Source organism: Leucopleurus acutus (genome assembly GCF_964270905.1).
Source record: "Leucopleurus acutus genome assembly, chromosome: 3".
Taxonomy (NCBI): domain Eukaryota; kingdom Metazoa; phylum Chordata; class Mammalia; order Artiodactyla; family Delphinidae; genus Leucopleurus; species Leucopleurus acutus.
This window is the reverse complement of record NC_139145.1, coordinates 60,479,566-60,506,044: the sequence shown is the minus strand read 5'-3', so window position 1 is coordinate 60,506,044 and position 26,479 is coordinate 60,479,566. Positions and strand designations below refer to the sequence as shown.

The 26,479-nt window shown below is 38.1% G+C and overlaps 1 protein-coding gene across 1 annotated transcript in view; it reads left to right on the top strand.

Annotated features, from left to right (window-relative positions):
- Positions 1-26,479, top strand: part of CTNNA1 (catenin alpha 1) — a 181,231-nt gene that overhangs the window by 77,155 nt on the left and 77,597 nt on the right. The window lies entirely within an intron of this gene.

Below are 26,479 nucleotides of genomic sequence, written 5' to 3'. Positions count from 1 at the left end.
CTCCGCGGCATGTGGGATCTTCCCAGACCAGGGCTCGAACCTGTGTCCCCTGCATTGGCAGGCAGATTCTCAACCACTGCGCCACCAGGGAAGCCCTAGATACATACTTTAAAAAAAATCTTGTAATTTCTTGAGCCTTCCTTCTTCATCCTGTGTTGCCACTTATCAAGTTACATTGGTGTTTCCTCTAAGGCAATGATTCTTTTTCTTTTTAAAATTTAATAAAGTTTTATTTTCCAGAATGTACAGTTGGTGGGATAAGGCAATGATTCTTAAGTTTGGATGCACATTAGAATCCCTGGGGGGCTTCCCTGGTGGCGCAGTGGTTAAGAATCTGCCTGCCAATGCAGGGCACACGGGTTCAAGCCCTGGTCCGGGAAGATCCCACATGTCGCGGAGCAGCTAAGCCCGTGCGCCACAACTACTGAGCCTGTGCTCTAGAGCCTGCGTGCTGCAGCTACCAAAGCCCGCGTGCCTAGAGCCGGTGCTCCGCAACAAGAGAAGCCACTGCAATGAGAAGCCTGCTCACTGCAATTAGAGAAAGCCCACATGTGGCAACGAAGACCCAACGCAGCCAAAAAAAAAAAAAAAAAACTTTTTCTGAAAAAGAAACTTTTAGAAATCCTGATGTCTAGGTTGTACCCAAATTAAGTCAGAATCACCAAATTGAGTTCCAGGTATCAGTATTTTTAAAAGTTCCCCAGGAGATTCCAATGTGCAGTTAAGGTGGAGAAAGTGCTACGATGGTTTATTGCATTTGTCCTTTCCTGTCTCCACTGCTGTTGTCTTATTCCAGGCTGTATTCACTTTCTCCACTTCAGTTTGTTCTGCCTGCTCAGGCCAGTCTGAGCTCATGCCTTCAGTAGGACATTGTTCATTGTGTTATTGAAATTCCCTTCCTACTTGTTTAAACCTAACCTGCCCTTCCTTCAAGGCCCACATTTCCTCCCCATCTCTTTGCTGAAGGCCATTTCAGACTACACCATTCTGCATTATTTCTTTGTAGCTTGAAGTTTTGCGCTCAATTGTTTACTTCCTTGAATCGTTGCTCAATTGTATTTCCTATATCCATGTAATTTCTGCAGCTAGGTTTTAAGCTTTTGAAAGATGGGAACTATCTAAAAAATATTCTTTCAGGGTCTAGTATAATGGTAGTAGAGATACTCAATAGGTGCTTGCTTAACGAACTCACACTGAATTGGGAGAATGGATAAAGTGAACAGTTTGGGATATTCATGGTACTAGGGATATATTAGTGGAAAAAACAAAGATCCTTGCCCTTATTGACCTTACATTCTAGAGGGTTATGGGGGAGGAGGCCATGGATGATTTACCCTTACTTCCTGTAGCTCTTTCGGTATACAGATGGCATTTTTGGAAAAAATTAATACTCTGAAATAAGCAGTGAATGGAAGTGATATGTTAGATCATAGGGTGAGGGCCAAACTCCCTTTTAAAGGCTCCAAGGGCCAGGAGGCCAGCAGCCTTAATGCTTCTACTTGCATTGTAGTTTGAAGAGTTAGAGATAGATAGTCTTAGATCTATCACTACCTTACTGTATGATGCTCTAAGAGATACTGATGTTAAGGGTAATGCATTTGACCCCTACTTACTTAAACATTATGATGCTCTAAGAGATACTGATGTTAAGGGTAATGCATTTGACCCCTACTTACTTAAACCCTATGCTTCAGATGCCTGACAGCAGAGGGTTTTTGACCGTTCAGTGGATCTTTGTTTCACAAATGACTTCCAGCTTTCCTTGAAATGAAATGTAGTTATTGTGGTTATGTTTAATTTGTTCTTGCTCTATCAGCCTAAGGTTACTCTGCCTATGAGGATTCTAGAGAAAGAAAAACAGCTTGGATGGGTTTAAAAGTGAATGGATTGAAAAAAAAAAAAAGTGAATGGATTGGACTTCCCTGGTGGTCCAGTGGTTAAGACCCCACACTTCTACTTCAGGGGGTGCAGGTTCAATCCCTGGTTGGGGAAGTTCCGCCTGTTGCGGGGTGTGGCCAAAAAAAAAAAAGTGAATGGATTGAAATTAAAGTGAAATGTAATTGAATTTGAAAAAAGTTATTGCCACTTTGTTTATTTTTTTGTAGTTGAAAATCATACATGTGCATTCAATTGTTGACCCACCATTACTATTAACATTTAGGTATATGTATTTCCAGTTTGTCCCCGTTCTTGTATGCAGAGTGTTTTTAAATTTTAAAATAGTTTTAACCCTCTTAATGTTCTCCGCATAGACACAAAATATTCGTATAACATTCAAACTATTAGGTTAATGGTGCAACAACATGGGTGGACCTGGAGGACATTATGCTGAGTGAAATAAGCCAGACACAGAGGACAAATCCTGTATGATCCACTTCATGAGGTTCCTAGAGTTGTCAAATTCATAGAGACAGAAAGGAGAATGGGGGTGCCAGGCGCTGGGGGAGATGGGAATGTGGAGTTACTGTTTAATGGGGAGAGAACTTCAGTTTGAGAAAGTGAAAAGTTCTGGAGACGGATGTGGTGATGGTTGCGCAATAATGTGAATGTTCTTGAGACCTATGAGCTATATGCTTAATATTGGTTAAGATGGTAAATGTTATGTTATACGATAAACATAGTAAAAAAAATAATGAACAAAATTAAAAAAACAAACAATTAGGTTAATGGGTTAAAACAAACTACTAGTTTAATAGGTTAAACTTTCTGTTTCTTAAATGTGTAGTTGACTTTGGAGCCCAGTTCTGTGTTACAATACTCTGAAGATAGTATTTCAATGCCATTGAAAAGTCTCCTTCTGAAGAGCCCTGTACTTGGTACAGCTGAATTCTTTCTTTCACACTATTCATTCTGCTAAGGGATATGCTGATCCTTAATGTGGTCCTTTCTCCCTTTGTTAGGGCATGTGCTTTGAGTTTTTCCCAGTACTGCAGTAGAATTTATTGGGACCAAACTTATTTGTCTCTTTTATCACACTCATATTCCCCTCAAAAAACAAATGAACAAAACTCTCCACTTTAACCCCCCTCCCCCTGACCCCAATCTGAAAACTCTTAACACAGTGTTTGAAACATAAATGACCCTCAGTCTTTGAAATGAATTCCATTTGGTTTTGGCCTGAGCAATCTTGTCCAGCAGTTCATGGTCATATGCTGACTGACTAGAATTAGAATTTATAATTGGTGAGAAGAAACACATGCCTCGGGCTTGAGTAGCTTTAGCTCTGTTCCATCCAGTGTGGTAGCCAGTAGGCATATGTGGCTATTGAGCACTTAATAGGTGACAGGTCCAATTTGAGATGTGCTGTGAGTGTAAACTATATACCAGATTTCTAAGACTTACTGCACTGAAAAAGCTGTAAATATCTCAGTAATATCTCATTAATAATATTTTGGATATATCGGGTTAAATAAAATCTGTTCTTAGTTTTTACGTGTTTCTTTTTACTTATGGCTACTAGAAAGTTTTAAATTATATATGTAGTTTTTGTTTCTTGCTTGTATTATATTTCTCTTGGATAATTCTGACTACTGGGTAACCAACCAGCTAAGGGGAGTAGATAAGAGTTAAGCATCAACTTTTTCCTTTTTTTAAAAAATTAATTAATTTATTGAGCTAGCTGTGCTGGGTCTTAGTTGTGGCACGCGGGATCTCCATTGCTGCATGTGGGATCTTTAGTTGCAGTGTGTGGGATCTAGTTCCCTGACCAGGGATCGAACCCCCGCCCCCTGCATTGGGAGCACGGAGTCTTAGCTACTGGACCACCAGGGAAGTCCCAACTTCTTCCTTCAGTGTCCAGAATGGTAACTTACATAGTAGCTATTGTAGCTTGTATTTTTTATACCTTAAACTAGTTTTAGGCAGAAGAAAATTGGTACAGCTTAGGACCAGGTGAGGATGATGTTGCTTAAGGTTAAATTTTATCTTTGCTCTTGCCCAGAAACGTTGGAGGTTGTAGGATCCTAAAAGAGTAATGAAGTAACTGGACAGTTTTTGTATTGGACTGGGCCTGTATTTGAGGGGTTTGATTATGTTAGCATATCAGGTATAAAATTTTTATCTGATTTGGATAATAGTTAGATATGGAATATATGAATAAGGTGCAGTTAATGTTCACTCTCAAAGATATATTGTTATTGCAGTGAGGGGAAGCACTTAATCTAGATGCTAATCTCTTCTCAGTTTTGCAAATGCTTTCCTGGAACCACTTTTGCGGAGCCAAAGCTTCCAAGCCTTTGAAGGACTCCTTCGAAGAGCTTGTTAACTGCATTATTTTGTGGCTGCATTTTCTTATTTTCAAAATTAGAATAGGTTAATTTTCTTCTGATTATAAAGTTCTCTGTTCATTATATATCACCATTTTCGGTATATAGCATTCCAGAGTTCATTCTATGTGTGTATGTACACACTTACCTGTTCTTTTCTTACTGTTTCTTCTTTTTTTGACAGCAGAAATAAGGATTGTCTTTACTATTATACTGCTTACCATATACTAGCCATTGTGCTGAGAGACATACATTATTACCTGTTTGACTTCCATAATAACCCTATTGAATTGTTACTTGCTCAAAAATAGTCATATAGTGAGATTTGAACTCAGATCCCTGTGACCTGAAAATCTGAATGCTTACTACTTTTATCATAGTGTATCTTTGTAAGTCAACAAATACGATTTTACATCATCATCTTTTAATAATGATGGGTTTTTTCACGGTATAGCTTTATAAATGAAATTTATTACTGAAGTTAAATACTTCACACTAAATAAGGTAAACCCAGGTCTGGTATAGCTGCTTGAAGTGAGCTGAACAAGAAAAGAAAGCTTTTTTAGAGTATTCTCCCAAGCTAGACTCTCTGGAGTTACTTGAGTGTCATAGATGTTTCAGTTGGCTCTGTGATGTGCAGCTACAGGGCCTGAGTTTTGTTATATGATATGCTATGATTTTCATCTTTGTGTGAACCCTTGGGTTTCCTGCAGTAGACTCTTTTTTTTTTTTTGTGGTATGCGGGGCCTCTCACTGTTGTGGCCTCTCCCGTTGCAGAGCACAGGCTCCGGAAGCGCAGGCTCAGCGGCCATGGCTCACGGGCCCAGCCGCTCCGTGGCATGTGAGATCCTCCCGGACCGGGGCAGGAACCCGTGTCCCCTGCGTCAGCAGGCGGACTCTCAACCACTGCGCCACCAGGGAAGCCCCTGCAGTAGACTCTTGCCTGTATTGCTAGTCCTTAGTTCTGTAGCTATATGATTTTATTGATTTGTTAGTGTAAGCTTTTCGGTGAGCTGCCTAGCATATTTGGAGAATTTAGGTATAAATAGAAGTTTCATTGAATGCAGAATTCGAGCATGTTTAGGACTTAGTCCTCTTGACATTAGCAGTTATTTAATTTGGAAAGCTTCTTTGTCAAAAATTGTGTGATTTTCTGTGGTGTGAAATGAGAGGTTTAAGAGAACTTCTTAAGTCTGAGGAGGACATCTCACCCTAGTTATATTTTATGTTGCTTTTTAAGAGGCCTGAGGTGCTTCCTGTATATGCCACTCTGGCATTATGGATTGCAGTATTTAACAGGCAAGTTCCTAACCTTTTATATGCAGAAAGATGCATGTTTATATATTAGATAAAATGGCGCTGGCTTACTGGAACAGTAGTAGAACGGTCTCTAGAAATCAGGATGATAGGGCAGACCCCGAAGCCTGCCCAGCGTCAGGCTGCAGATGCATCAGGTTTTAGCCTACAGGAGACTGCTGTTAGACTGTCCTTGGTATTAATTTATGCTTTTTAGATGTCAGGCGGGCTTGAAGAGCTTTTATATCTAAAAAAATGTGTCTAAATTAAACGGTAGTAATAATCTCTAAATATATCAGAACATTAGTAATTATCACTGGGTGGTGGGATAATAGGCAATATAAATTTTCTTCTGTAGTTCCTCCCACATTTTTGGCAATGTTTCTTATGGTCATTATGACACAAGTTTAGAAATAAACTTAGACCCTTAGTTTTATGTGTCATGGATTTTTAGGCTTTGTTCATAATCATATACTCTGCTTATTTCCAAAGTACTATTAATTTGAGAACACTGAAGATTTTTCACGTTAATAAGGTGATTTGTCTTTGAGGTAATGATTCATTCAGGACTAGTTTGAAGTGGTGAGTTGTCCGGGAGGGTTTTTTGTTTACTACAGTATATACTTCTAGAAAGTCTTGGTCAAAACAGAGTCAGTTATCTCTGTGTGATAGTACTTGCATTATCGTTTTCTTGAACTATTTGTGAGAGATTTTTGACCATGGAAATATAGAATTATAAATTTTAGAATTTTGAAGTGACATTAGTTATCATAGTGTAGGGTTGACAAATTAAACTTCTCCGGTAAAGTCTTGCCTGCCATCTGTTTTTGTAAATTTAATTGGAACATAGCCATGCCCATTTGTTTACTTACAATCTATGACTGCTTTTCCACTGCAGTCGCGTAGTTGAGTAGCTGTGACAGAGATGGAATGGCCCCCAAAGCCCAAAATATTTGATATCTGGCCCTTTACAGAAGTTTGCCAAGCCTTAATCTAGTCCAGCCAACTAATTTTTTTTTCAGGTAATTTTTTGAAGGTTTTAAAATACAAACTCAATTTCTCTTAACGGATGTGAGATTATTTAGGTTATATATTTCTTCTTAGATAAATTTTGGAAGTTTGTGGCTTTTAAGGAATTGGTCCATTTTATCCAGTTAGTCAAGTTTTATATGCAAAAGTTGTTTGTAGCATTCTCTTATTATCCTTTTAGTGTTTGTGGGGAGTCTGTAGCCATATTCTCTAGTGTTGGTAATTTGTATCTGCCTCCTTTATTTTCTTTGCCAGTCTGGCTATAGGTTTATCAATTCTGTTGATCCTTTGAAAGAACCAGCTTTTTTTGGTTTCATTGATTTTTCTGTTATTTTCAATTTCACTGATTTCTGTTCTTCATTGTTTCTTCTGTTTCCTTTAGGTTTATTTTGTTCTTCTTTTTCTAGTTTCTTGAGGTGGGAAATTAGGTTATTGGCTTGAGATCTTTCCTCTTTTTAAATGTAAAGATTTAGGGCAGATTTCCATATAAGCCCTACTTTGTCTCCATCCCATAAATTTCAATATTTTGTATTTTCATTTTTGTTTAGTTCAAAATATTTAAAAATTTTCCTTGAGTCTTCCTCTTTGACCAGTGGATTATTTGGAAGTACAGTATGTTGTTTAATTTCCAAGTATATGGAGATTTTCTTGTTAAATTTCTGTTATTGATTTCTAGTTTAATTCAAATTCAGTTTGGTCAGAGAACATACTTTGCATGATTTCAGTTTTTTAAATTGTTTATTGAGATTTGTTTTATGACCCAGTGGTGCTATCTTTGTGATGTTCTGTCTGCACTTGGCTATGTGTTTTGGCTGTTGCTGGATGGAGTGTTCTATAAATGTCAGTTAGATCCGGTTGGTTGATGGCATTGGTTGATTGAATTGGTTCAGTACTTCTGTACCTTGATTGCTTATTTATTTGTTTGTTTATTTAGGGTCTGCTTGTTCTAATAGTTACTGAGACAGTTATAGCCCTGTCTGCCAACTGTAATTGTGGATTTGGCTCTTTCTCATTTCAGTTCTCAGATTGCTACTTTATGTATTCTCTCCAGGGTTTTTAGTTGCATTCAGTAGGATAGACAGGGTGGAAAATGTTTACCCCATCTTAACCAGAGCTAAAACCAACCACCTATTTTCAAAACAGCCTGAAACTAGAGGTAACTTGGCTATGATCATACCCAGGTAAGAATAGTTAAGATTAGAATTAAGCCTTCTGATTATCAGTCCAGAGCTACTTCTGATGGTCCTCATCATACGTGATGCCATGGAGGGTGGACAGTAATGCTTACATCGAATAGGCATCGTTAAAGCTTGATCAAGTAGCCTCCCCCTGAGCTGCTTTCTCAGCTGTAAAACAGGGTCATTAATAGCTGCCCCTCTACCTGACTTTGTTAGAGGGCACAGAGAACCACTCAAGACCAAGCAAAATGAAGAAAATGGGATAATGGGTGGTGGTAATGCAAAAAATGCCTTGAGACAAAAGAGCATTAAATGATGTGTAGCCAAGAACAAGGTGAACAGGGATCTGGATAGGCAGTGACCGAGGCTGCTCTCCTGTCTCTTGTAGCAGATTCTTCTCAGCTCTGTGTGATAGCTCCGTTCCTTGCTCTGTCTATAGCAAAGAGCCAAAGCAGCAGTCTCCACCCACAAGTCTGCATGATCTTGTAGTTCAAGCATCTAATCACAGCTGACAGAGGATCTCCTCCGCCACCTGCCATTTGAGTGTGGAAGGGGAAGGGGATACCATGTTTGACTTGAACATAAAACTAGAAAGTGCTATAAATACATGCAAATTGGTATCGTTTTAGGAAATTAATAATACACTTCCTTCTTTCTCATTTATTCTTTTTACCTTTGGCAAAGTTGTCATATGTTGATAATAAATTGATTCTTTTAAAATAGGGTCATTGTTTAAATGTAGCAAAGTAGGCATTTTATTGCTTATAAAATAAGCCTGTTTATCTAGAATGCCCATATGTGACAGACATGTAAAATTAGAAGCTTATCAATCATAACTTTCTACCCTAATATTTTCTGTCCATTGATCTTAAAAATTTTTTTTTAAAAATTGGGTGTTTTAGAGGACTTAAGGTAGTTAATAAAACTCCTTGAGTTTCCAAACTATCTTTGCCAGAAACAGGTATAGCCCTGGCTGCCAGGAAATTTTCTCTTCTGTGATTTCAGGCCTGCTCTCTTGAAAATTACTATGGTTTTCATATTTCTTAGTCATAAAATTAGAAGGGTTAATTTAAAGTCTATGGAATGTGATATTTTTCTTCTCTGGGCAAATACCCTTATTTTTTCTGTTTATTTTATCTGTGATCACATCTGATGACTGCTAAATAAGTACTTGACAGTCACCCAATAACTTACTTATTTTAAAGTGGAATATTCAGGGGCTTCCCTGGTGGCACAGTGGTTGGGAGTCTGCCTGCCGATGCAGGGGACACGGGTTTGTGCCCCGGTCCGGGAGGGTCCCACATGCCGCAGAGCCTGTGCGTCTGGAGCCTATGCTCCACAATGGGAGAGGCCACAACAGTGAGAGGCCCGCGTACCACACACACAAAAAATAATAAATAAATAAAGTGGAATATTCAATATTTAGAACCAGAGACTGCTGAGAACTGATTTTGTTTGGTCATTCTCTGAAAATGGCATAGGACCTTTTCATAATGGTATGATTTGGAGATACACTATTAAGGAAGACATTGCATTTGAGTTGCTTTATGCTAAAATAACATCTAGTCAGTAAATTGTCTTACAAGGATTATTTTCAGATGTGTTGGAATGATTGGTCTCCTGGTTTTACTCCAGTTGCAGATATTCTAACTTTGGGATTTGTAATTTGCAGTTTGTAATAGTCTACCGTATAGAATGCAGTGTGGCATCTGATTTCAAGGCTTCCCTGATAATTGTCCTTTAAATTTAACTCCGGAGCATACTTGTCCTGAATTAATTCTCCCTGCTTTGAGGGAGAATTATTGGTTTTGCAGACTCAAATAAGAAACTCATCTTCTAGGAATAAAAAGATTTATGTTTTGACTTGGCCTTGTTCTTGTGTCTATATGAACATTGCTTATTATTCCCTGGTGTAAAATAACCTGCAATATTTTATAAGAAAAATCGTAAGTATTTGACCAGTGATACCCAACTGTAATCTTTAAAGCTCATAACAATAAATTCACTTGTTGCTGGGAAGTAGACCTATTTGTTTATGTTGCTTTTTTTTTTTTTTGGCTGCATTGGGTCTTCGTTCGTTGCTGCGCGTGGGCTTTCTCTAGTTGGCGGCAAGTGGGGACTACTCTTCGTTGCAGTGCGTGGGCTTCTCATTGCAGTGGCTTCTTGTTGCAGAGCACAGGTTCTAGGTGCTCAGGCTTCAGTAGTTGCAGCTTGTGGGCTCAGTAGTTGTGACACACGGGCTTCAGTAGTTGTGGCACGCAGGCTCAGTAGTTGTGGTGCACAGGCTTAGTTGCTCCGTGGCATGTGGGATCCTCCTGGACTAGGGATCAATCCCGTGTTCCTGCATTGGCAGGGGATTCTTAACCACTGTACCACCAGGGAAGTCCCTATGTTGTTTTTAAGATTCTATGTTGGTGAAAAAAAGATAAAGCCATTATATACTGGAAAATTGTTTGGTTTTTAAAAGTTGGTTGTTTATATATATGCTTATTTAGTGATTTCTTTTGTGATAAAGGAACCCCCTGTCCCCTTGACCTTTTCAAAGCCGGTTTTTCTTAGGCTATCAAAATTTCTTAACTCAGGAAATGGACTTCAAAACATTAGGAATACATTTGTTGGATTTTTTTTCAAAGCAGTATCAAACTTTGTAGCATTCAGAAAAAAATTCCATTTAAAAAGTGGAATTCTAATCACAGTGTTTGTTAAAACTGACTCCATTGACTAGCTCTTACTTGCTGTCTACAGATCTGTCATTTTGGCAAACTCTAGAGCTAGAAACAAACTATTTTTTTTTTGAGTTGGTTTTCTCAGCTAGTACAAAATTAGCTATTTTCTTAAAACCATTCCGAATCAAGAATTACATTAGTTTGGGAATACTGTGTTGGCTGAGTGGTTAGGATTCCACCCTTCCATTGCCAGGGCCCAGGTTCGATCCCTCGTCAGGGAGCTAAGATCCTGCAAGCCAAGCAGTGAGGCAAAAAAAAAAAAAAAAAAAATCACATAAGTTTTAGGGTTATGATGATAAACGTCAGTAACTATATGTTTGCAATTTGAGGTTTTGGACAAGTGATAGTTCTTTTAACCCTCAACATTTGACAAGATTTGAACATCAAGAGATGAACATAGATTCAAGGGGAATCCCTTATGAAATGACATGACGTTGTAGATTTGTTTTAAAGTACTCCACCCCAAAACTAACAGAAGTGTTATAAATGACACAAGAAAGCAGAAAGTTGATAGCTGTGAAAACTTGGTGATGTTGCATAAGGAAGTTCATTTTAGTCTTCTTAATCCTTTTGAATGTTTGGAAAATCCCATAATAAAAAGTTTAAAAAAGACAGCTCTTATCATTATGGTTATTTGAGTAGATGTCAGCATATTAGATGTTTAAGGGCATAGTCTTTGCAATGTGTACAGCCCTTCTGAAGGCATTTGTCTGTCTTGCAACCTCTCGAACAGATTGCTTTATTCTATTCCAGCCCCCTTCTCAGTCCGCAGTTCTTAGGCCAATTAGATTCTCTTGGGAATTTGTATGGGAAAATAATGAGAAAACGATGCAGTTAGTAAATGGAAACTGAAGTAGGAAATTATGCCATTAAGTAGAGTCAGGGTCGTGAGGGGTCATGGCAAAGTGAATTTGTGGGTGGGCAGCAGCTATGAATTAGTTAGGCAGCATAGAGGGTAACATTGGGTCAGGTATTTGAGGTTGGAGAAGGGTGCAAGCAGCTAAGAGGAGGATCCTGTTCTTCCTGTATGGCCTTCCTGAGGCTGGTTGCCCAGCTGTGCTTGGGTTTTGTGCATGTGTCCTTGAAGTAAACGCTTTGTCACTGTATTTGATTTGAGTTCCTTGATTCTCCAAAAAGGAGTGTACCTAGTATAGTCATTGGACGATGCAGAGTTTTCTTGGCTAAATTGTTAGTAAACACTTTTTTAGAAGGTCAGAATTGGTCATTGCCTAATCATCTAGGCATTCCATAATCTACTGCCTGAAGCATTATCAGAGCTATTGCCCTCCCCTGAATCATAGTTTTAAAGCTCTATCATGTATAGTAAGAAGTTTTCTGTTTCTTACCTGCTTGACTGTTGTATAATTTAGTAGTGATGTTTCCTTGTTGTTCACTAAACTTTGATTGAATGGAATTTAATAAATGGCAGTAATTAGGGCTTTCACTTTTTCAAGAGGGTGGTGGTACGACTTCTGTAGATTTCATACTAATTAAGAAGTTGCCTTAGCACAATTTTAGGTGGCTTAAACAGTATTTTCTTGGCCACGATGATTTCAGATTCCTTGCTTTTGCTGTTGATTATGAAAATACATTGTCTCTAGCTAGAGAAAACCTTATTTGAATATAAACATTCTATGTACTGTTTCTATTATTTTTCCTTTTTTAGTGCTCTTTTTGTCGGCAGAAATCAGAATGAGGAGTTCTGGTTTATACGAGATAATGCTGGTGCGATGAAGTTTTTTAAAGAAAAGCACAAATAAAATTATTTTATTATTATAAAGCACTGGAGCAAGTATAAAACTTATATTAAATAGATATGCAAAGACAGACAAGGTTGGCATTGATTGGCATTGAAGAGTGGGCGAAGGGAGAAACAGTAATAGATTTAGAATCAGGAATTAGTGTGCAGGGAATGGCAAACCTCTTGGCTTGGTGGGAACAAAGAGCCTTTTTTTTGTTGTTGTACCGAGCATGGCACGTGGAACTTCCCTGACCAGGGATTGAACCTATGCCCCCTGCAGTGGAAGCGTGGAGTCTTAACCACTGGACCACCGGGGAAGTCCTGAAGAGTCATTAAGGAACCATTTTACAAGCAAGACTAGCTAGAAGCAGTCCTCTTTTCCCGTTAGTGGGTAGCTCACTGACAGAGGTGTTGGGAAGTGTTTGCTTTTTCCCCTTTAATTTGCTCCTATGGAGAAAGGTATTGTTTAGATTCCAGTGATAAGGGGCTTGTGGAGAGAGGAGTTTTAATCCTTATTATTTTTATATTGTAACATCTTCAATTGACAGCATTCTTGTAGGGTGGTTTTAGCCTTTGATACATTTCCTCAGGCCCAAGAAAATGATCTGCTAAAGCAGAAAGAATGAAACTATTCCATTTAGCCTCTAGACAGCGACACATTAAGGACTAATGACTGCCAAAAGGAAATGTCAAACACTAAGCTAGTCTACTTTTTTTGGCAGCCGAAAATCCGGTGAATCAACAGTTTTTGGGGGTGTATATTTAATGTGGGTGGAAGAAAAGAGTGTCTAACATTCTTTAAGGCCCTGTTAAGTTTGGCACGGTTGGACTTGGAGCCCACTTCTACTTTTCTAAACCCAAGGAAGGCATGTGCCACAGAATAAGGATAATTACTTGTTATGTAGGTAGTATTGGATAGACACATTTTAAAATGTGTTTGTGGGCTTTGTTTTTATGTATTTTTGTTTGTTATAGGTGCTAAAAAGTGGTGCATTCATGTGTGATGAATCAAGAGTTGATTGCCTTGGTACCCTTTTTCACAAACAGGAATTATCTGGAGAGTTTTTTGAAAAAGAATGGATAAATTTGTGATTCTGGAGGTTTAAGGAGCAAATTTAGACTGAATACTAAAAATTACTTTTAAGAAAAGGACAACAAATTTAGAGCTTTAAAACTTAAAGCCAAGTATGGTCACCATGTCCTGGATATTTAAAATTTAGTACTTAAATATTCACATCCAAGGATTGGGGGAGTGAGAGCTAAAGGGTATACAGAGCTTCTTTTTAGGTGATGAAAATATTCTAATGGTAGTGGTTGCATATATCTGTGAATATACTTAAAAATATTAAATTGTTTAATTTACCTGGGTGAATTGTGTATGCATTGTCTTAATATACATCATAATAAATATACATATCTTAATAAAGGTGTTTAAAAATAGTCACATGCTTTTTCATGTATGTATCCTAATGATGTGATGATCATTTTAAATTGTATTTTATATAGATTCATGCAATTTGTCTATCTTATATGAAGTAAAGAATGTTTTCCCCATTTTGAAACGGGGCCTGTGTCAGTTATTGCCATCAGAATGACATTGGCCAAATTAAAAAGCCTACATAAAAGTGCATAAAAGTTGGCCTCTTTTATCTCTTGGCTTTGTATTGAATAGACTAATGGCCTGCAATTTTCTGTGGCTGTTTCATTTAAATTATGAATATGTCAAGTTAAGGGTTGTTGAATCAAAAATAATTTAAAAACTCAGAAATCAGATTGAACATGTATCATTTCAAAGCGACTATTTTTTATTTTAGTCTTTGTGAAAAAGTGGCGGATCTGTACAATATGCATATTGTTAGCCCTTAAATTATCACATTTTAAATACTTTGGACTTTTTATTTGAAGATTCTGCATATAATCACTAGAAATTTGATTATCTTAGAACTCTAAGAACTCTAAAAATGAATTAGCTTTTATATTAATTACATAGTCTTTTTTTTTTTAAAAAAATTGGGGTATGGTTGCTTTACAATGTTATGTTAGTTTCTGCTGTACATCGAAGTGAATCAGCTATATGTATACATAAATCCCCTCTTTTTTGGATTTCCTTCCCATTTAGGTCACCACAGAGCATTGAGTAGAGTTCCCTGTGCTATACAGCAGGTTCTCATTAGTTATCTATTTTATACATAGTAGTGTATATATGTCAGTCCCAATCTCCCAATTCATCCCAGCCCCTCTTTCCCTGCTTGGTGTCCATACGTTTGTTCTGTACGTCTATGTCTCTATTTCTGTTTTGTACATTAGTTCATCTGTACCATTTTTCTAGATTCTATAGTCTTTTTATTTTATTTATTTTTATTTATTTATTTATTTATTTATTTATTTATCTTTTTGGCGGTACGCGGGCCTCTCACTGTTGTGGCCTCTCCTGCTGCGGAGCACAGGCTCCGGACGCGCAGGCTCAGCGGCCGTGGCTCACGGGCCCAGCCGCTCCGCGGCATGTGGGATCTTCCTGGACCCGGGCACAAACCCGTGTCGCCTGCATTGGCAGGCGGACTCTCAACCACTGCGCCACCGGGGAAGCCCCTATAGTCTTTTTAGATTAAAAACTTTTTTTTGTCAGAGGAATATAATGGATTCCAAAGAGGGATTTTGATAGAAATAACGGTACTCATAAATATATACTAGTATCTCATAGCTATATTTTACGCCCACTTGAACTTGAAGAAATTGCAAAAAAGATGTAGCAGAGATTGTAGGTGAACTGGCTTGTTTAAAGCAACATTAATTACTTTGTTAGCTTATAATAGATTTTTGCTTTTTTTTGTCTCTATGAGTTATTATTTGTAGCTCAACAGCATGGCTCTTCAGTTTGTGTTATGCTGGCCGTTTCTGGTCTTTGTGGTGCGCCTACCAGGATAGAATGGCTGATCCTGTAGGGTTTGCTGCTGCCCTGCAGAGCTAAACTGCAAATCTATCAACTTTGGTGGACCCAAGGGGCTGGCCTTACCTACTGTGAAGTGTAGGCAAAAGTTGGCAGCCTCCTTACAGCTTTCAGTGATCCTAAGGCTTTATCACAGAAGTATGTTCAATTACATCATAGAAACCAGCAACAAATATACAATCATAAAATAAGTCTCACACCACTCTGTGTATGTAATATAAAATTACAATTACTAACAAGGGTTCAGATTAACCATAATGACCTCATTTCAGGGTTTTCCATTTATGTTAACTTGCTAGGTAGTTTGTACCTTTTATCTACTGATGTTTGCTACCAGACCAAACTGTAACAGGCTCCAAAAGCATTCATATGAGAGAAGGGATTTTTAAAAATACTTAAGCTTTTTCTGAAATTAGGAGGAAAACTGTGAACATTCATTTTTAGCTGTCATAATTCCTTAGTTAAAATGTCCGTTGAAATAGTCAAATATAATCTCTTTTCCCCACTTTTCATTGTTGCTTTGTTTGGGGATATTTGCACCCGCACCCCCCCCCCCCCCTTTTATCTTAAAGAAGACTCTCAAAGAGGAGGCTGATGGTGGAATTTCAGGCACAGTGACAGGAAGTAAGAAAGATGTGTTTTGGTAGAGACAGTCACCCTCAGATAAGTGTGGGCAGGTGCTTGTGAAGCCTATTTTGGGGAGGGAATCTCTCTCTAAATTGTTGTCCTGGGAGACAGCATATTTTTGCTGCCCCAAGTAAATTTTCAATGAATTACAGAAAGGAACTGTTGGGGCAGCTCTCGGTTCTGTTGCTGCTTCTTGGAGCTTGGTACTAATGAAGTTGGTATTTCTTTACCTGGGACTGAAAGTAGAAGCTGAAGATGACAAACATTGTATAAACTAGTGTATCTCTCATTAGTTGTGAAGTTGTCAGGGGTGCTTACTGTTACCTATGTTTCTGGAGAGACATGAGGTGGCTCCTCTGTATCTTTAAAATTCTCTTTGCTTAGTTGGGATTTACTGACCTTCTTCTGGGGTGGTAAAATCTACCTAATTTGAAGCTTTGTTTTCCCTCCAGAGATGTTTGAACTCTGTGTTTACTAATATGTATAGGTTGTTGGCATTAAGATAAGTTTCTTATTGAAGGGATTTTCAGTGGAGTGCTGTTGTTCTATTTTTTTTTAATAAATTTATTTAATTAATTTATTTTTGGCTGTGTTGGATCTTCGTTGCTGTGTGTGGGCTTTCTCTAGTTGCCGCGAGTGAGGGCTACTCTTTGTTGCGGTGGGCGGACTTCTCACTGCAGTGGCTTCTCTTGCTGCGGAGCACGGGCTCTAGGCGCTCGGCCTTCAGTAGTTGTGGTTCGCGGGCTCTAGAGCACAGGCTCAGTAGTTGTGCACGGGCTTAGTTGCTCCGCAGCATGTGGGTCTTCCCAGACCAGGCCTCGATCCCGTGTCCCCTTCATTGGCAGGAGTATTCTTAACCACTGCGCCAGCAGGGAAGTCCCGTTGTTCTATTTCTTGACAGCTGCACTGAACAGGAAGAGTCACCCAGAATCCCCCAGTCTCAGTCGCCTCAACACTGAGTTGGGGATGGCGATTGTGCCTACACACATAGCATGGTTGAGAGTGTGTAAAACAGCCCCTGCTGTTCATACTACTGCTACTATACCACTACTATTACTAATAAAGTTTAGAATTTTGAATGGCTTAAAATTTTAACTCCTCTGTTTTTTATTTTTACCTGTCCTGCTTTCCAGTGATTTCTTAGAGTAGTTGCATTTCTCCTTCTGCTGAGTGAAAGAGCTTAATTCCTACCCTCCCTCCGTTTACCTTCTTCCCTCCTCTCTTTTAGCAATGGTCAGATACATTTGGAGAATTTTCCCTTTTTTATATGCATTCTGGTAATAATGTCTAAAGATTGTATTAATTTTTAGCAAGCGTTTCCCTGCTGACTGTGTCACAGAGGTTATTTTATTGCTTTCTGTTTGTTTTAACTGTCTTGCCTGAAGTTGGTGGCCTTATTCCCAGATTCATAATATGTTCTGTTTACTATTAAAACGTACATTTTGCTTGGGTCTGGCATACTTCTTTATAGTTAATTCTGAGTTATCTGGCATGGGGAAGCGAGGCTCTGATTGTCAGCGTTCATTCTCTGAATTGAGTTTTGTATAGGCATCTCTGTTTAAAATCTCTCCATTATTCTTTCCCAACCATTTTGCATTTATTTGATGATTGCATTTGAAATAGATTTTTTAAAATTTCAATAGTATATCCATATACTTTCTTTTCTCGTTCATTTTCTACAAGTCATGTTTATTTGTCCTCTCCAGCTTATTAAAACATCTTTCTAGCACCAGAGGAAAATAGTGTCATGAATAAAACTTTTTCTGATCTTATTAATAAGATCTTTTCTGATCTTAATTCACTGTTTAAGAGAATTTACACACCCTAGAGCTGGTTAAATAATTAACCCAAAACAATAAGTTTAGGCATTGCATAGTATTTAAAAGACACTGGAACAGGTAGTGTGAGGTCTAGGTTTCTTTTCCCTTTGATGTTTATAATCTTTATTTCTTTTTAGAGCTCTAAAATGGCTGAAGAGAAAAATCTTATTAGGAAAAATCTTTGTAGTTAAGCTGGGCTGACTTAGAAGTGAAGCTCGTGGGCTGGCTGGCGTCATCAGTCTTCACTTAGGAGATATGAACAATTGCCTTCAGATGTTATCTGTGAACTTGCTTATTGGATTAATGGTTAGTTGCTTCAGAAGTGATATTAAAGCTAAGAGTAATGGGAAGCGTTTCATTTGCTGCCTCTCATAGGCTTGTTTTGAAAAAGGTAGGTCTCTCTTGTTGAGCTGCGATCCTATGACTGCATTATTGCTTTATGTGTAATAAAAAGTTGTTTTTTTAATTCTCTTTTTAAAAATTAATTAATTTAATTTTTGACTGCTTTGGGTCTTTGTTGCTCCACGCAGGCTTTCTCTAGTTGCGGCGAGTGGGGGCTACTCTTCGTTGTGGTGTGTGGGCTTCTCACTGCGGTAGCTTCTCTTGTTGCGGAGCACGGGCTCTAGGCTCGTGGGTTTCAGTAGTTGCAGCACGCGGGCTCAGTAGTTGTGGTGCATGGGCTTAGTTGCTCCGTGACATGTGGGATCTTCCCAGACCAGGGCTCAAACCCGTGTCCCCTGCATTGACAGGCGGATTCTTAACCACTGCGCCAGCAGGGAACTCCCTGTTTTTTTAATTCTTAAAATAGGTAATATATTTACATGGTTCAAAATTAAAAGGGTATAAAAGAGTATATAGTGAGTATATACTTTTATTCCCTTTCATTCCTGAGTCCCCTTTCATTCCTGTTCTGTAGCCATACATTTTCTTTCCTTACATTTTGTTATATTTCCTTCCAGAAATGTTTTATGTAGATACAGTAAAGTACACACACATGTAATTAAAGATGTCTGTATTGAGAGTTATATTACTTAATTGTAAAAGAGACTTTGATAATTTCTTGATTTCTGCTTATTTTTTTCCTTTTAAAAGTGTTATGCTAAGTATTATATACTTTGCTCTTATGGCCACCAAACTGAATCCCACAGCTTCCTTTTTTGGCCAAAACTTTCTGCAGTCTCTTTTTTCACTCCTAAGAAAGCTGTTTCCAGTTTGTCTTTGCTTTCCTGCCTCTTTCTTAGATATTTAATCTCAGAGGCCTCTGTTCTGTTCACTCTACTGTGGCATCAGCTTATAGTCCCTTATTGTAATGAAGTCTATAAACCTCACATGTCTAGAATGTAATAATTGTGTTGTGTTTCCTGTCTGAATTGCTTTTCAACTAAGATTGAGTAGCCCTAGGCTAGGTTTTCTATTATTGACTGTTCTGTATAATATTGAGGTTACTTTTCTTTAACAAATAATTACTATTAATGACAGCACATCTTAGTGTATTATCTATATAGCCAATAGGCATTTACTATCCTCTTTGAAATGTTTATTTCAGAGTGTCAGATCTCTTTACACTTCATAATTTATTACCTTTTCTCATCACAGATGGTTTATAGTAGTCTTCATTCACTATAATAACTTTCAAAGTTTTATCATTTCACTATAGTCTCTTTCAGTTTTGCATATCTGACAATTCCTGTGGTCTTTAACTCTTGACCCTGGCTCTTGTCCTGGAAAACATTGATGCTTTCTGGTTTTAGAGCCCAAAAGATGATACCTCTATAACTTTTTTGCCTGTTACCATTATACTGGGGTGGGGGGAAACCCTGTCTAATAAGTTTTTTTTTGTGATCGATAGTAGTTTCTGCTTTCTAATATTGGACCTTTAACTTCAGCCACAAGCACAACGAGTTTTTATTCAGTTTAGGGGATATTGTGCATTACTTATAGCCATGGTAAACACCGCTGTGCTGTGCTCTAGGAAGAAAGACTGACTGTTAATAAATAAATAAACAAACAAAAAGTACTCTTTGCCTTGTGCCATTAGGAAACATGCAATGGCAATGTAACCAGTGATATATGCCTGGGAAGTTCAGTTTTAGGATAATTCCACAAAATATTCTGTGTAGAGCGTATCATGGGTAATCGAGAGGGGAACCCATGTTGCCTTTAATGGGCTCCTATCTCACTGAGCCTCTCTTCTTATCCTGCTGGGCACTTTTGTGCTTGATCTCTGACCCCAGGGCTTCTGGGGCCCTAAGCTTCACATCCTCAGGAGATTTTCCAGTTGATTAAGGCAACTGGTCATCTTGGGAAGCAATGCTACATTGCCTGTGGGTAAAGGTGGAATATTATGGGGATGGATGGTTCCTGCCTCTAAGTAGGGGAGATATTCATTATAGGTACAACTGGTTAATGTGGATGCTACCCAATCAGTATTGCTCTTGTACTGGAGCAGGATTCTAGAAGCCTCCATCAGGCCTGGCATTAACCTTTTAAGTAATGGGATGTGTGTGTGTGTAAGTGTAATATTTCAATACCTTTAACAATGTCTCAGTGTATTCCCACGAATATGGGCCTTGTCTATGAGGCTGTGGGCCAATAGCTGCTACCCCCCTCCGCCCCCATCAACATTTCCTGCTTCCAGGCTCAGTTCAAGGAGCTACTTTCACCTCTTTCTTGGCAGTGTTCCAGTACAGTGATTCCAGCCTTTTTCTCCACTGTACATTCTCTTTTCACTGCCTTCCTTCTCTTCTTCCGTTTTCTGCTTTTTTTTTTTTAGCATGGTTGTCATTTCCTTTCCAGGATCCAGTGAACCTGATGACTAGTGTAGTTTAATTATAGTTGCTTCCTAGACTCTATATTGACTTTTAAAATATTATAATTATAAGAAATTAGGCATCACTTTTAACAAGTGCAACTAACAACAAAAATTATAAAGACAAAGATAATTCATCCTCTTTTAAAATTTATACTTACTCGCTCACACATACACATACACATGCACATGTACATAGCTTTTCCATAAATGAGATCTATATATCCATACTCTTATTTTTCGCTTTCCCCTCCTTCCACTCAGATCTCTCCCTCATCCCACATCTTCCTTGGCCAAAGAAACAGTGTTAGCAATCTGGTATGAATATCTTTATACTTTTCTCTGCTTATATCTCTACTCTCCACACCCCCAACCCCCAACCCCCATATCGATTTTTTGGCATAGGTGTTTCCGTGAACAAAGTAGGATCATTGTTTACAAACCTCCGACTTATTGTTCAACAATGGAAATCCTTTCAAGTCTCCTGATTTACCTCTAATTCATTCTTTTAATTGCCGAGTAAGATTTCATAGTGTGGATATACCATAAATTATTTGACAATTCCCTTCTTCTTATGAGCATTTGCTTTAAAAAATTTTTTAAGCATCATGAACAATGTTGCATTACTTTGCATTTGGTACTTTATTTCTATGAGATAGATTCGGTATTTTATTTTTATGGAATTGCTGGGTTGAATAGTATATACACATTTTTATTTGAATGGCTGTTGGTAGATTATTTTCCAAAAAAGGCTAAACTAGTTGCAGTTCTACCACCAATGTAAGAAAATAGCCTTTTCTTCACTTCCTCTGTATAGTAGGTGTTATTTAAGTTTTCTAATCTGATGGGTAGGAAGTAATAACTCATTATTACTTTAATTTGCATTTTCTGACCACTTTTGAATTCAAATAACCTTTTTATATATTTGTAGGTCACTAGATTTGCTCTTCTGTGAATTGCCTGTTCATATCCTGTGTCCATTTTTCTAATGGCTTGTGTGTCTTTTTCTTTGCTGGAGTTCTTTGTATAGTATAGCTATTAACCTATTATCTGCCATCTGCATTGCGTATATTTTTTTCTAAATCTGTCATTTATCTTTTGACATTGCATATAGCTTTTTTTCCTCACCATACCAGAGTTTTCTTTTTATTTTCATGTATGTATGTTTATCTTTTGTTTTTTGGCTAGGGGATTTCCTGTTTTAGATTACTTACATACACAAATGCACACACCCCTTTGTGTCACTAAGGTTTTAATCACAGAAGCAGAGCAACTATGAAAGATATATAAGGGATTTATTATAGGGGTTTGACTTTATGTATTGGGTTGGCTAAAAAATGCCTTCAGTTTTTAAGTAAAAATAAAAGACACATTTTTCATTTTCACCAAGAACTTTATTGAACAATGTATTCACCCTTTTGTTCCACAACCTTCTGCCATTTTTTAGGCAACTTCATAATTCCATCTTCCCAAAACTTTTTATCTTTTTGAGCAAAGAACTGTTCCAGGTGCCTTTTACAGTCTTCCAGGGAATTGAAATTTTTTCCATTAAGAGAATTTTGTAAAGATCGAAATAAATGGAAATCCAAAGGTACGATGTCTGGTGAATACAATGGATGAACCATAACTTCCCAGCCAAGCTGTAACAGTTTTTGCCTGATCGTCAAAGAAACATGCAGTCTTTTGTTATCTTGATGGAAGATTATGTGTTTTCTGTTGACTAATTCCAGACACTTTTCATCGAGTGCTGCTTTCAGTTAGTTGGTCTAATTGGGAGTAGTACTTGTTGGAATTGATCGTTTGGTTTTCCAGAAGGAGCTCATAATAGAGGAGTGCCTTCTATTCCTACCATATACACAACATCACCTTCTTTGGATGAAGACCATCCTTTGGTGTGGTTGATGGTGGTTCATTTTGCTTGTCCCACGATCTCTTCTGTTCCACATTATTGTATAGTATCCACTTTTCATCACTCATCACAATTTGTTTTAAAAATGGAACGTTTTCATTACGTTTAAGTAGAGAATCGCATGTGGAAAAACAGTCAAGAAGTTTTTTTTTTGCTTAACTTATCTGGAACCCAAACATCAAAGCAATTAACATGACCAAGTTGGTGCAAATGATTTTCAGTGCTTGATTTGGATATTTTGAGTATGTCAGCTATCTCCCACATGTTATAACGTTGCTTGTTCTCAGTTAATGTCTCGATTTGATTGCTATCAACTTCAACTGGTCTACCCGACCGTGGAGCATTGTCCAGCAAGAAATCTCCAGCATGAAACTTCTCAAACCACTTTTGACACGTTCGATCAGACACAGCACCTTCTCCATACACTGCACAAATCTTTTTTTGCGTTTTGGTTGCGTTTTTACCTTTCTTGAAATAATAAAGCATAATAAGCCAAAAATGTTGCTTTTTTCTTCCATCTTCAATATTAAAATGGCTACACAAAAATTCACCAATTTTGATAAGTCTTTTTTTAAATGCACGCTGATATGACAGCTGTCACATACAGTCTAAAGAGAGCTGAATGCTACTAGAGCCATCTTACGGAAAAAAATGAACGAACCTTTTGGCCAACCCAATAATTGTGGGAGCAGATTAAACAGTTCATATGAGGCTGTTGCTTTTGTTTCTGGTGCTGGAGCTAGAAATTAGCAGGGCATGCAGTCAGTAAGAGAACATGGTACATATGAAGCAGGATCATTCTGGAATATGAGTTGGACCCCATGAGGACAGCCTGCAACTCATGTTAGCCTCTCACTACATCCAGACCTCCAACTATGATGATAGAGGTTTCTTGAAGGAGAAGATGGGTACCTTTATCACAGATTTAAATATGCACCTGGCCCAGAAGTCAGAAAAGCTGAAGGATAAAATCCTGTAGGAGTTGTGGTCATGGTCATTGCCCTATGCTAAGCAAAGGAGCCAGCAGAAAATCAACAATGTGTGTGACCTGCAGTAGCACCTTGTACCTGCACTGACCTTCCCAGTTTAAAAAGGTGGTGCTGCTTCATTTCCACCTTTCAGATCTCATGCCAGGATGTCTCTTGTGGTCCAGGCTAACCTGGAACTATGCCGGGAAGAGAATTCTGGGAAGTGTAGTTCTGGATTGGCTAAATCGACACAATACAAATTCATCACAATCTTTCATTTGCCTGGTGTGAGATAAGTGCTCCAACTTAATATTTCTTCTAGCTGGATAGTGACTTACGTTTATACTATTCATTAAATAAGCTATGGCTGTGAGTGTGCATGGAACACATGCAGAAGTAGTACCCAAACAAGCGAAAAGACTGTTTAACTCTGGTTCTAGGAAAGAATTTTCAAATGAGAGTATCATATAAATTGACATATTCCAATTACAAATTCCTTTGCAAAAATTTCATGGTTGAATACAACGTAGTAATTAATTGCCTAACTTTGAGATTTTAGGTTTCATAAATTTATAAATTTTATAAATTTCTTTTTCCACGCAGGCTGTTTCAGTTGTTTAGGATCAGAAGTCATTTGACCTGCTGGATAGGGGAAGTAGCCCAGTCATAGATCTGGTTTAGTGGAAGTTTTCAGAGCCTTCTATGGTAAACTTTCTTTTCACAATTCTCATTGACATTGCATCTGCAGGATTTCTATACTCATAAATAGTTTTAAGAATATTTGTTTTTATTTGTACCTACGTCTGCAGAATTTGTGTGGATTTCTGCAGTTTATTTATGGATGTACAAGTTCTTGGATGCAAGCATTTAATGTAACTACACATATTCAAGTGAGGGGTTCTGTAATCAAGTAAAAATGCCTGGTACAAGACTTGAAATCAGAGGGAGGTGCCAAAGTTTAAAAAAAAAATCTTCGACAGGAAATGAGCTAAATAATGGCTTTCTCATTGAGACAAATAGAAGCTATTTTATTTTGTCTTGATCCCAAGTCTTTTTGCTTCCATTTTCCCTCAGCTGAACACAGGTACTTGTGCCTATTGAAATATTCTCTTACATAGACTTAAGTGAAAAGTATAAATGCTTGAAAGCTCTCAAGTAAGGAAAGACGGAATGAAAGGCTGAATGAGTAGGCTGCCAAGCATCACTGGAGAGAAATTTAAGTGAGAGAAGAGGCGAAGAAAGAACAGTTTGACGAACTTCTCTGGCTGCAGTAGTGTAAAATATAGACATTTTGTGGTACAGTGAAAACAGAGTAAGGGATTTTAAGGGCAGAATTCATTTGACCTACTATGTCCCTCTACAGTAAGTCCCCTACATACGAACGAGTTCTGTTCTAAGAGCACGTTTGTAAGTCCAATTAATTCATAAGTCCAACAAAGTTAGCCTAGGAGTGCAGCTAATACAATTGGCTGTACAGTACTGTAATAAGTTTATAATACTTTTCACACAAATAATATGTAAAAAAAACCCACAAAAAATAAACATTTTTAATCTTACAGTACAGTACCTTGAAAAGTACAGTACAACAGCTGGCATACAGGGGCTGGCATCGAGTGAACAGGCAAGAAGAGTTACTGACTGATGGAGGGAGAGGAGGTGGGAGGTGGTAGAGCTGAAGGATCATCAGCAATAGGAGATGGAGGGCACGCTGCAGTTTCACTCACGCCTGACGCTGATGGCACAGGTTCTGGTTCTTTGCTGGATTCAATTCTATCTACCCTCTTGAAAAAATGATCCAGTGTTATCTGGGTAGTAGCTCTTTTTTCTCGTCATAGATGACATGGTAGCACTGGATTGCATACTGAACGGCTGCTGCAACCTTTGTGTGCCGTTCTACATTCGGGTCCTGTGCCTCAAAAACTAACAGTGCCTCCTCAGATAAAGAAAATCCCCTTGCCATTTCCTGCATCATGAATTTCTTTGATTCTTCAGTTACTTCTTATTCTTGTCTCTCTTTGTCCTTTCTCTGGGCCTCCAATTCCATCAGGTCTTCATTAGTAAGCTTCTTGTGTTGCACAGCAACAGAACTGTACAGTAAAGAACTCAAAAGCACAACCACTTGTAGAGGATGCACACACGTTGCAGTGTACGCCAGACACATGAACTAACTTACGTGATTGGATATACAAATGCACTTTCGCATCTTTGAAAGTTGGCAACTTGAAGGTTCATATGTCGGGGACTTACTGTATTAGAAAAGAATTCCCTCTAAGCCTTTCTGGAGACATTTTTCCCAGTTCCCTTTTTTTTTTTTGGACTAATTTATTATGATATCATCTTATTCTTCCTTATCCTATGTGGATACTATTCATTAAAAGGGATAATGATGGCTTATATGTCATCCTGTATGTAGAGCTATTTCTTATTTTGTGGGACGTACACTGAGTGATTTCTCCCTAGCACTGCCAAAGCATTTTCACTAATCTCCTCACAGTTTTGAGTACCAGTTGTAACCATTGACAGATATTTTCAGTTTCACAGACGAAATCATTGGAGTTTAGAATGTGAAGAGCAAAACCGATCTCTTCAAGAGACCAAACCCATGACTGGTCTTTTAACCAAGCAAGCTGACCAGCCAGTTCTATATATCAATGTTATTGTGGATGCAGGAAATTGTAGATTTACCATTAGAAACCCTTTAATATCAATACAGAAAATCTAATACATACTGGGTACATTTTTCCCTACCTGCCTCCTGAAAATGTGCACCTTGTTGAATTTTAATATTCGTTTTAAAAGCTTAGAACACTGTATTTTACCGGTGGTTCTAGTTGCAGACCCTCGCCTGGAGGTGTTCTGGGAGCCCGCACTTCTAGTGTTTGGTGGGTGAGACAGAGTCTCCATTTTGTCCCTCTCTTAGCACCGGGGAAATCATGTCCCTTTTTTTTTTTTTTTGTCAGAAGAGCTGCAAAAAGCAGCAAGAGTTGACATCTGGTTGGGTCTTGCCATTTAATTTTCCCCTACTTTGGTTAAATTAAAAAAGATTTTATTTATATACATATTTTTGGCCACAAGGCATGTGGGATCTCAGTTCCCCGACTGGGGATCAAACCCGTGTTCCCTGCAGTGGGAGTGTGGAGTCTTAAACACTGGATTGCCAGGGA